Source organism: Ambystoma mexicanum, chromosome 11 (assembly GCF_040938575.1).
Source record: "Ambystoma mexicanum isolate Mex_15411 chromosome 11, UKY_AmexF1_1, whole genome shotgun sequence".
In the NCBI taxonomy this organism is placed as follows: Eukaryota; Metazoa; Chordata; class Amphibia; order Caudata; family Ambystomatidae; genus Ambystoma; species Ambystoma mexicanum.
This window is the reverse complement of record NC_090934.1, coordinates 333,741,043-333,754,245: the sequence shown is the minus strand read 5'-3', so window position 1 is coordinate 333,754,245 and position 13,203 is coordinate 333,741,043.

Below are 13,203 nucleotides of genomic sequence, written 5' to 3'. Positions count from 1 at the left end.
GCACTGTCAAACATCACTTCCATCCTGTCCCTCTACAACACATGGGTCAATGCAGGCAACAAAGAAGTAGAAACAGGTACGGTGCATGCAATCAACATTAGCATCCATGTACAAGACCCTCTATTGACATAGCTGTTGTCTTCAAACTCGCATCATGGGTCATACTGATCCCATGCACACACATCACCGGAGGGACATGCATCTGGCCTCGTACACCACAGACACAGTGGATACAAGGATGACTAGACTGCATCAGTGAATCAACACATAGTCACGGACATGTGTCATGCATCCATGGCATTTAAAAGTCACACACACGCTACTCAGACACACAGACATGTACACCATACATGTCCATGACAGCAGCACCCATCTCTCACACCCCATCCATGTCCAAGAACAGAGAAAAGCATGCATTCATGTGTGAATTCTGCATGCTGCTCCCCATGTTGCATTGGTTTACACATGACTGGTCTCAAATGCAGCACCATGATGTCCCTGCACACACACATCCATACATGGCCTATGTCACACATACAGGCAAGTAGCTGACTACCAGCACACTGCAACATGCCCTGTTTCACACAGCAATGCATGGCCACATACCGCTCGATTCCGGATGGGTCTGCCTCTGAAGGATCTGGACGTGGAGCGCTGGGCTAATGCATTCCAGGACCCTCATCTGGATGCTGGTCAGGCTGACCCAACACCCCTCTGCATCCTCTGCCTTCAAGAGGTGCCAGGCCTTGCTGAGGGTTCTGGACCGGAAGTCCTCCCAGCGCTTCCGGACGTGCTTGATGTTGCGGGTTGCCATCCCCTCTGCGTTGATGGCAACCACTATGTACTCCCAGATCCTCTCCCATCCTTGCTTGTCGGCGCGCAATGGTGTGAATAGGGCATCATAATGCCCCAGAACTTGCTCCACCAGGATACCAACTTCCTTATCGCTGAAGCTGGTGGCCCTCTGCCTCTCTGGCTCGGGGTCGCCAGTGGTCTCGGATGGTGTTTGCCCCAACATGGCGACCCCCGAGGCAGGTGTGGGTGGGCAACTGGGTCATGGGGCTGGGCTGTGGAGCGACAGTATACCAGTCTGGAGTCTTCTGTTCCTGCAGGGGTGGACACAGAAATTGGACCCCTGCAGATGGATGACATGCAGGCACCAAATAGCAGGGCACGTGGGCAGCAGGCAGGCAGGCAGCATCAGATGGCAGGTGGGAGCGTGCTTGGGGCTCTGGGGGGCAGGAAAATGGCCTTCTGGGCAGGAGAGTGGTCTTCTGTGTGTTGTCGCGTGGCCAGCTTGATACGGAGTAATTTGGCACATGAAAAAACTGCACATCAGCTTGTAATTCGAGGAAAGGCCGTTAGCGCGTAAGCACATCTGTGACGTGACACGCTAGGGCGTTTCCCTCAACACGGGTGCATGTTGATTGTACACGTGCAAAAACTGCACGTCCGTGTGTCACTGTGTGCGATTGGATGAAAGGGCCTTAGCGGGTACGCACGTAAGTGATGTTGCATGTGTGGGCTGGCTTAAAAAGTACGTGTAGGATGCCATTTTATTGTACGTGCTTTTTGTGGAGAGCGAGCGGGTGATTCTTGTACTTCTTGTCGGTTCACACGTGATAACTTAACAACGGTTCCAGTTCGTACTCCCCGTTTACTCAGACAGCGTTCAATTCTTCTTTTGGCGGGGGTTTTGCCAACGCGAACATGCGCGTCTTTTTCACGTTCTTTTTCTAGGCAGAAGGTGAGTCGCGCACATATTTTCCAACCGTGGTTGCCTCTGTGTGTCGCGTACCCATTCAGAGGTCATTGTAGGCTGCGTGTACCACGCGTACACTTTTTTTTGTGTTTCTGGGTGCCGCAGTGTAGTGTGGGTTCATTTTTCCACGCACGTGGTCTACCAGCAGTTGCGTGCATGTTAAATATTGTTTTCGGGGTGCCTGTGCGTTGCGTGACCCGTCATCTTCCCCCAGGGGTCACAGACAGTCTTGCTAGAGCACTAGGGTACGAATTCCATCTAGTACCCTACCCTTTTCACCCCAAATGCCCAGGACAATTGTTTACTGCAACTCCCATATGCACAACAACATCAGTGCCATGGTTGGGAGGCAACCAAGCAGTAAGGGAGGCAAAGGTGGACAACCTCAAAGAGATGGGCGCGGTAGGGGACGTGGCCAGGATGTGCAGGGTGGCCCAAGAGGCCAGTGTGTGGAGAACCAATCAGGGACACCTATGCCCCCCGCCCCCAATGGTTCAGGGAGATGTAGCTGACACCATCCAAGCTCAGCCCTTGATAAACCGGCCCATATTGTCAACAGAACCGGCACAGGATGACTCCCAGGCTGATTTCCGTGTCACCAAGTCTAAGCCACATGTGGCGGTGAAAGTTGCTGTCACCAGGCCACGTGGATCTGGGGCAGCAATGTCATCTGCTGCCCCAAGTAGCCAGGGTGAGGAGGCTGCAGGGGCAGCTGCAGCTCAATCCACCCCAGCTCGAATCTCCCAGCCAGGACAGTGTCGGTCCAAGTCCATCACACCGAGGTTGGTCCTGCCAACATCACCCAGCAGCCAATGCCTGCAGTGAGACCTTTGGTCATCTTGCCTTTGGCAACTTCCAGTGCCCAGTCCACCTGCATTTCTGCCCATACCAACCAGAGCGGCGTAAGCCACTCAGGGTCCGCACCACCTTCCAAGAGGAAGAAGGGTGCTCTTGTAGTACAGGCTGGGACCCCAGACACGGCTACCCACTCCGGCACGTCAAGGAAGCCTAGTTTCAATGATGCAGAACTAGATGCACTTGTGGGCTATGTGTTGCCCCATGGCCGCGAAATGGTGGTGACTGCAGGGTGCAAGACTACGACTGCTCAACGTAGGGCCCACTGGCAGACCATCGCGGACCACATTAGTTCCCTTGGATTTGTGAAGTGCCCAGCTGATGATTGCTCTAAGCGCTGGAATGACCTGAAACGCAGAGCAAAGAACAAGCTGGCTTCAAATCATGCCTCTACTCTGGTGACTGGTGGTGGGTCTCCACCAGAGGAGGAACAACTCACTGAACATGAGTCTGTTGCTGGAACATTCATCACAGAGGATCAGATCCAAGGCGTGGGAGACCTACCAGATCTTGAAGCAATGTCCGGTGAGTGACCATGTATGTGTATGCAATCCATGTGTATGTTGCTTGGGTGATGTGTCTGATTGAGTGCCAGGTGAGGCTGTCTAGTCATGACTGCTATGGGTCACCCATGTGGTCCCTCAAAACCATTCCCAGACCTTGTGTTTCCATTTCACAGTATCCCTTCTGACCACAGTTCACTTTTTCCACATGATTAATCCAGTTGGCCTTCAGCTGTCCACCTGCCACAACATTGTTCATACTGTTTTCCTCTTCATTAAGCCTGATTGATGAAATGATTAGCATATTTACCAGACATTTTTGTGGCCTACTGTCCCAAATGTGACATACTTCTGTCATAAATGGCCCACATTTATTGACTTATTAGGGGAAAGATGTGTACAATCAGGCTGATTGAGTAATGTGCACCTACACATGGCCTGCACACTATCATTTTGGGGCCCTGTGTGAATGTTGAACATGACAATTGTATCCTCTCATGTCCAAGTGATCAACTATTGATGTATCCATGTGCCTGCCATCACTGCATCAGTGAACACTGGCTTTGTTGCAGCGTGTGGCACATGCGTGATTTCTCGCTCTTTTTTACATTTTTTATTTCATGATGTCCATCTCACATGGATGGGTGACAGTACTGATTGGCTACCATCTGGGTGTCCTTGTCAAATCTGCCATGGCTATGGTACGTGCCGTCTGTGTGCTGGCATGTGTCATGTATGTGGATTGTCCATGCTACTCACAGGCTAATGTTTGATGCCACTGCTATCCAGCATGCAGCACATGTGTTGGTTTTCCATCTTGCAGTCATCAGTGTGTGCTTGTTGCCTCCCCTTCCAACTCATTGACAGTGCATGCATGCCAGAGTTATTGTCATGTGGGACATGTGTCATTTATGTACTGGATCTCTGCCTCATCATGCCTATGTGTGTGTGTGCTATGGTGCTCATGCCTGTTTCCATTTGTTATCTTTCATGTTTTTGCAGATGATAAGGCACTTGATGCTGTTGAGGAGGAGGAGATGGGGCAGACCCAGGAGGACTCACAGCCACAACTGGGCACCAGTGGAGGACGTGGTGTGGTGGTGGCTGAAAACCCATTACTCCTACAGACCATACTGTCCACGGGTGTCTCTGGGTACACCTCTGGAGACCTCTATGAATTAGGTGCTGAATCGGACATTGAGACATATGTGCTGTCGCAGGTGAGTGTTTCTGGCAGGGATGCTCTTCTGTCCAACCCACCTGCACCAGGGGTAGACCCCTCTATGGGGATTTCAGTGTGGGAAAGTCCGCCTGTGGCGGTTACGGGTGCAGGGTCACACTCCACAATATTTGCTCCTGTTCCTGGGCCCGCAGATCAAAGGAGGAATGCAGTCCTGAAGCCTCAGGCAGTGCCAGCACAGCAAGGTGCACATGACCTTGCCCCAACCAGGTGTGGTGCCCGCCAACACGGTGGCCGTGCGCCACCAGGCAGTACTGTGTGGGAGAACTCCATGTACACTAAAGCAGCACAACAGGGGGCATTGTGTGAAATGATGGCTCAGGCAATGGATAGTTTGGCCACTTCCATTCTCCCCCCTGAAAGGCATGTGTAGCTCCTGCAGCAGGCAACAGACTCCATTTGCCACTCACACAGGGAGGACATGTAGGCGTCCGACAGGGACAGATGGGCTGGACTGGAGACTCTGCGCACAGCCATATCTGTAGTGTCACAGGCCCACAGGGAAGCCCTGAAGTTAGAACACAGGTCCCTCAGTGATACTCTGGGTGAACTTGAGGTGTCCCGGAGCACAAGGGCAGAACAGCAGCAGGAGCAGCTGACACGTACACTCTCAGCTGAGCACCAGGCAACCCGTCAGGAGATCCAGGCATCACGTGAGGCCATGCAGGCAGTAAAAAGTGCTACCTGTTATGTGCTACATGGGGATCTCCGTACCATCATCCTGCAGAACCAAACCTTTCAGTCCCGCATGCTTGCTGCCATGGAGGAGCATGCCAGAGCTTTGCGTGGTCTGCCTCCCATATCATGGCCACCTTCTGATGTACCACCACAGGGTGATGACAGCAACAGCAGTTCTCCCACTGTAGCGTAGCCGTGCAGGCCATGAGCCCATGGAGGTATTTTTGTTTTTTGTCAACATCCATGCATGTGGGTGTTGGGGTGCACCCTGTACCTCATCCCTCCTGGGTGGCCTCCCCCGACCCCTGGTCCACACATGGCCATTTTTGATTTTTTGTTATATATATATTTTTTTTGCAGCGTGTTGCTTTGTGTGGCTCCCGTAGGCATCCACTGTGTATCCCAGCTGGGCACATGTAGGCTTGTCCTGTCATTGGGTTAGATGCTTGGGTTCCTGACACACACACCCCTCCTGCTTCCCCTTTCCATGGGCTTGCAAAGGGTGTGACCAAGTGACAGTAACTTACACAGTGACATTGCGCTCCCATACGTTGTGTGGACAGTATGTAGTCAAAACTGTGTATACATCCCTAGTGGGTATTGTTGTACAAATCTCCACTGCATGGCGCATTTATGTATGGTTCTACATCCCTGACTTTTTCCTTAAATACATGCACCTTCTTCATGTCTTAACAAGCCCATCTACTTTGCTGATGCAGTTCATGTTGTATGCAGTTCACTGATACATTTGCCTTCCAGCAGCAATCTGCAGTTGGAAGGGGTCGATGTGCTGCCTTAGTCAGGTTGTGACACTTGCACTACTTTCATTTTTTATTGTAATATATTGCCACTGTTTCATCATGTACTGATGTTTTCTCTTGCTGGTAAGTATTTGTTCATGTGTGTTGTTTTTGATTCATTATTGAGAGCAAATTGTCTGTGGCCTGTTTCCAACGAGGACAGTGCACTTTGTGACACTTGTGCCATGTGTTGTGCATTCATTTGGTTGCTTTCACATTGCATGCCGTGCCATGGTGTGTTGGGGAGGTGTTGGGTGACATGCCACTATTTTGATGTGGTATTTTGCAAAGAGGTAGTCCTTCATGCTGCATGAATTTGTGCCTTTTTGTGACACAGCATTGGGTGTCTTTGAGTAACTAGGGATGCACACAATGTAGCACTTCCAGGTGAACAATCTCAGGCTGGTATGGTTGTGACAGTTGACTGTCCCTTTTGCCATCATCATCATTGATTGTGAGCTGCAGTATGTGCCAGGCCTGTGTGCACTCCGCAGGGGTGGGATTTTAGGTGAAGTAATTTGCCACAAGCTGGGTCCGGGCTTCATCACCACGTGCCCTTTCACCTCCCATGTGCAGCGGGCGTACATGTGGTTGGGGATGTGGGGGCACCACCATGTCCACTGGCATGCCCCGCCGGGTTGCAACATTGTGCAGGACACATGCTGCCACTATGATCCTGCACACTACTGGGGGCGCATATAGCAGCTGCCCACCAGAGCAGTCAAGGGAGCGAAAGCGTGACTTGAGCACTCCGAATGTGCGCTCCACTATGCCCCGGGTTGCAATATGGGCTGTGTTGTGTCTTACCTCGGGTGATGTGGTGGGGTTCTGAATTGGCGTCATAATGTAGGTGCTCAGAGGGTAGGCACTGTCCCCTGGGGAGGTGATAATGGTTGTCATTAGTGGGGTTTTCCCATTTCTCAGTTTCTGACATGCATGCATGTGCAGAGGCATTTATACTCACCAATTAGCCATGTGTCGCCATGCCGACCAGCTTCCAGGTCCCGGTTTAGGGGTGACATTCTGAATATGAAACTATCATGGCTGGATCCTGGATAGTTGGCATATACTGAGGTGATGATTCCCTTGGCATCACATACAACCTGCACGTTGATGGAATGCCAGTGCTTGCGGTTCCGATAGATATGCTCAGTGGCCCTGGGTGGACGTAGAGCCACATGGGTGCAATAAATGGCACCTAGGACTTTGGGGAAGTGTGCCACCCCGTAAAATTGCTGGACGACAGCCTGTCTTTCTGCAGGTGTTCTGGGCATGTATATGTGCCTGCGGACTGAGGGGCGTGCAGTCATGATGGCCAAAACCTGGTGTAGGCAGCGTGACTGCGTGGCCTGTGACCCCCCCACTATGGCACTTGTCCGCTGAAATGAACCAGTAGCCAAGAAGTGCATTAAATTGAGCACCTTTTCCAAGGGGCTCAGTGCTTGGGAGCACAGGGTGGGTGATGTGAGGTCATCCTCCCACTCCCTCACCAGGTCTAGGATTATGTGTGGTGGAAACCTGTACCTCCCATACACCTGGTCATCAGGCATCCCAAAGAGGCTGGTCCTGGGTAAAAAAAATGCAGGGCCTGGCTATCCTCCTCCTCCAGCAGTGTCTCACAACCACTGCTGAGAGGAACAGTATATTCATCGTAGCGTCTGAGCTTATTTGTTGTTTGCGCGCACTTTTATGCTGCGCGGGGCCGCTTACGCCAGCTTCCTACTGGTGTACGTGTTTCCGGATTAGCGCGTCTTTTTTGGCACACGCCTTTCCCCTGTTGAATTCCATGAATACGTGTTGTTAGCGCACGTGTGGGCGTTGCGAACATTTACCTCCTGTACTTCCCCCATAACGCCCACATTTTCACACGTTGTTCCCCATTCCGCGTGTTATGCCCCGTGTTCCACTCACTTTTCTTGTGTGCGCTACACTATGTGCACTTTCCCTGTGTGCGTAGCGCACGCCGTTTAGTGACATGTGCACCCGCGTGCACCACCCACGGATTTGGCGCACATCCCAGCTTTTACTAGCGCAGCGCATTCCATGAATCGATCAACGGCTGCGTGCGCGGCTTTGGCACACGTGCGCTGTGATTTTCATGCTTGCGCTCCCCTTTTCCGCGCACATTTATTCCATGAATTACCCCGATACAGTGTTCATGGAATAAGACAAGAATTGGACTACTGTGCTGGAATGGTGAAATTCACTATAAACTCACAGGAAGATCCAGAAGAATTTCTAATGTACTTACTACAAGTACTGGAAAACAAAAACATACCTATACATGAAATCTTCCAGATTTCATACATGTGGAAACATACATGCACTCTCTGCAACAATATAGCACAGGAACAAATCCCTAATGAACGCTTCGTTTATGTATCCATACCTAACTGTGAATCTGTTCCATTTCAGCAACTTGTACAAAATGCAAACCATGGCAGATTATGTACGACCTGCAATTCAGATAATCAATCCACCTTCCAAATACAAACACATAGTAAATACGTAATACTAATGCTTCTACTTTGCAATGCAGATGGTACCAAAAACAACTGCAAGCTGACTGGATTCACACATGGTCAAGTATCACTTGGTAAGAAAACCTTCACAACAATAGGTATAATCTACCACACAGGAGCCACAACCAATGCAGGTCACTACACTGCATATATAAAAAAGAATTGTGGATGGTTCGAATGTAATGATAATACCATTTCTCTAAAGCAGAGATTACCAGCAAATCTTATAAACGCTTATTTAATATTCTTAAAACCAAAATGTAATAACTAATCTGTAAATAAACAATAATAAAACCTCAATTAGAAAACTATAAACAGTTAAGATTCTGCAACAACCAAACAGATAAATCAATACCACTAAATTATAAGAAGAAATAAAGTTAGAATACGCCAAAAGGTATCTAACTGCCCTAAATTTTGCAAAAACCAAACAGATAAATCAACACCACTAAAATATAAGAAGAAATAAACAGTTAGAATATGCCAACAGGTATCTAACTACCCCAAAAATCTACAACAACCCAACAGATACATAACTAACTTGAAAATATAAATAAAAAACTATAACCAGTTACAACACGCCAACAGATATCTAACTGCCCTAAGATTCTGCAACAACCAAACAGATAAATCAAGAAGAAATAAACAGTTAGAATACACCAACAGGTATCTAACTGCCCCAAAAATCTTCAACAATCCAACAGATAAATGAGCAACTTGAAAATATAAATAAAAAATATAACCATTTAGAATACGCCAACAAGTATATAACAATCTGCAACAAGCCAACAGAGAGAACATTAGCCACAAACAACAAATAAAAACTGAAAAGAAAGAAAGAAATATGTTGTACCAGCATGGATTATTTTCCCACAGACCCATTGATTTAAGAAACAAACACAGAAACTGAGCAAATTGCACAGTACACTGGTTTGTAAACTACTAAATATGAGGGTCGAAATAATGCAAAAATGAATATTATGCAATGCAATAACTCATTATAAACTACCTACACTAACATGATCTTTTCTATTATCACAGAAATTGAAGTTACCCAAGTCATGAAAAAATATATCCAACCACAAAAAAAATCAAACAGTAAGCATATTACAATTCAACTCACAAATACTGCTCCATAACACAACCATTGAAGCAAACATCTAACCATACACCACAATTCAAAATGTTTGCTTCCATGGATATGTTATATTGCAATGCTTGTTACCAAACTCTACAATCTTAATTGCATGACATAGCCAAAACTTAACATACAAACTATACAAATCAAACAGTACACAAACTGTAGATTTGTGGATATTTGATGGAAGTTTGATTCTAAGGGTGTGTTATGCTGCGGTGGTTGTGGCCAGGGCCTAGAGTCTTGGGTGCATGGCCTACGGCCTACGGTCTTCGGCCATGCACCTAAGACTCTAGGTCCTGGCCACAACCACTGCAGCATAACACACGGCCTTCGGCCATGCACCTAAGACACTAGGCCCTGGTCACAACCACTGCAGCATAACACACCCATAGAATCAAACATTTTAACTATGCTATATGGGCATATGGGTGACCACAGACATGACAAACACATCAGGGACGCCTGCCACCTAACTAAATACAGCATTTGACCCACCTCCCCCAAGCACTCTTACACACTAACACACTCCCCAAACTTGTATTTTTCCCACGTTCGTTGCCGCGCTGTCCACGGATCCAAGATTCCTGACGCATCAAAACAATATGACGCACCTCACGCTTCATACCAGCCAATCAGCAGACACATCGCATGTCCATGGACATGACGCAAGCCGATTAACCAATCGGTGTCCTGTCCGCGGAGATAACAGGAAAGTGTGTCTGCAGAGCGGACATAGATATCACACATTTTTTGACACCTACTTTTTGATCATTGTTTAAAAAAACTACTGAACGGATTTCCACCAAATTTACAAAAGCACGCTTTTGGGATCAAGCTGCTGCTCCTGCCACACATTTGGTGAAAATCCGTCCAGCGGTTTGGGCTGTACTCGTGAGCAAAGTTTTTTCCCCATTCACTCTATGGAAAAAAAAGACATTTTGGGACCCACACTATAACTTTGCCCCTCCTGGACCAAACCTCACCAAACATTGCAAAAAAATTCAGAGTGGCCCATATATTTTTTGGCAAAGTTTGGTGTAGATTCGTTCACGGGAGCAAAGTTATAAGCCAACCAAAAAGTGCTCTTCCTATGGGATTAGAAAGTTAACCATAACTACACGCCCACTACCCTGGGCTGTGTAATGTAATCAACATATGTATACATACTGATGTTGGTTTTACCAGCACAAATTGTGAGGCCACAGTAAGAAAATATGTCCAGGTCAGCTGCACCAATGTAGGGAATTCTAGCTCAGTAAAAACACTTATCATGTTTGCTTTAGCCTTGATATTTAGAAATACATGAAACAAGGGTGCCCGTTGGCACCCAAACTTTTCAATCTATTTCTATCAGATATTGATGATGCCTTTTGTGATACACGTTTGTTCCCACCGAAGATCTCAGATGACGCTATCGGAAGCCTCCTCTGTGCTGATGACATAGTCATAATTGATCAGACTCCGATAACACTACAGCGCCAGCTTGATACTCTGCAAAATTACTTGGAACCCAACAAATTAACAATTAATACTGGGAAATCGAGGATTATGGTTTTTAGGTACAGCAGATAAAGTAAGAGGAAAACAGAGCCATGCTTGGTTCTTAAAAGGGCAACAAATCAACATAGTAAAAGACTTCAATAACTTAGGTGTGTGCATCAATACTAGCAGATGCGAGGTGCAGAGAATTGATTCATTGTGGAAAAAAAGCTAAGAACTTGCCAGCTCAAGGACGGATCCTGTCAAAAAGATACTGCTGAAACTCACTAATTCCTCTGGTACAATTCTACTTATTAAAAGTAATACCAATTTTTACGTATGGTGCAGAAACATCTTTTATGCTACCCAGAAGACGTATGGTTACGATTAGAAGGAATCTTTTGGAAATCTGTATTGGGTTTACCAAAGAGCAATCCCATGGCCAATGTCAGAAGAGAACTTGCCTTAACCTCGCTTAAAGTGATTGCCTTGTGGAAATCGCTTTCCTTGTACCGCAAATGTATCAAAGAAACACCAAAGTGCAGCTTTGTAACCTTAAAACAAGCATTGCAGTATCCCAGAGAGAAACCATTGAAGAATGGAAAGACATCTGCCAGAGTATCCTTACAAATATTAATGAAACAGAGGAATCCTTGGTTCGCGATCCAGGCAGGATAAAAAAAAATGATATAGCAACGACTGGATAGAGACACACGAAGCACTGTACAAGTACAAGCATCACAAAGACTTTTGGTTCTGGCTGTGAATATTGAATGAGCTACCAAGATATGTGAAAATCTTCCCTAACCAATTTTTAAGACTACAATACATGTGTCTGCGTCTCAACATTTTTCCGTCAAACTTGTAATTAAGTGAAAGGAAAGGGTCAACCACCATTCCCATATGCAGACTTTGCCGAAAAGAAAACGTAACCGAATCTGTCCAACACTTGATTTTGAGCTGTCCTGAGCTAAAAACTGAGAGAGAATTGGAAATGGATGACATCTTGATGCAATATGGCAGCAGGACTATCAACGACTGGTGGCAAATTCTAATAGAGGGGGAAAAAATGCATTCCATTTTGGCATTGTCAAAACTTTTGTTGTTAATTCTCGCTAGATTGGATTTAGCCAGGTTTGGCCAAAATGTGTTATCCTAATTGGCCTGAGGAGAATACTTCCAGTATTATGATGTTCTGGTTTCGGCAATAGAAGAAATCTATTTCTTTGTTTTTTATATATGCGTTTTTTTATGTATGGTATCGAGTGACGCTGTTAATAATGCTGCCGCTCTTTTTGGCGAAAGGTTTTCAAAATGTAAACTATAAAATGCCAAATAAATAAAGAAATAAAAAAATACATGGATTAAAACTAAACCATTTAGAAAACCTATCGAGGCAAACATGGCACTCTTTGCATCAAGGTGCTACAAAAAAGCATTCACACAAATGTACCGGCAGAGGATTTTGTGAGAACTATATGCAACTGTAGTGAAGTTAATACATTTAAAGAACAATGTACGTCATGGGGACACAGATTTCTGGAAAGAGGCTACAAAGAAAGGGACATTACAAATGCAGCAGAAAAAACTGAAAATATTACAAGAAAAGACATATTAATACCCCAAAACAAAAGAAGAAAAGAATTATGAATATGATTGACAAATGCATGCTCATAATGAAATACAATTCCGAAAGTGGTCATATATTTAGAATATTGAATAAATATTGGGATACTCTACTACTGGATAAAGAGCTCCACACATCTATTGACAAGAAAGTACATATAGTTTTCACTAAAGCAAAAACAGTGGGAAACACAATAGCAACTAGTCAATCCGTTGAAAGAACAACTGTGTGGGAAAACTAAAATCCTTGGTAACAGAACCTCTAAAAGGCTTTTTTTATGTGGGCTGTGTAACTTTAGCAATTCAAATACAACACACATATATTCCAAGATAATGACCATACAGAAATATACAAATTGAACAATTCATGAACTGTAAAAGTACATAGTTGATATATGATATTATATGTATGTGCATGAAGGTGTACATAGGAAGCACGATCAGATCTCTGACAATTTGCATCTATGAACATTTAAGATGAATATGAATTAAGGACACAAGGCATCCCCCTAGGCACTCATTGAGCATTGGAACACAAAGGAAAAAACATCAAATTGTTGTGATTTGGTAGAAATCAGGAGGTGGTCAAGAAAAGCG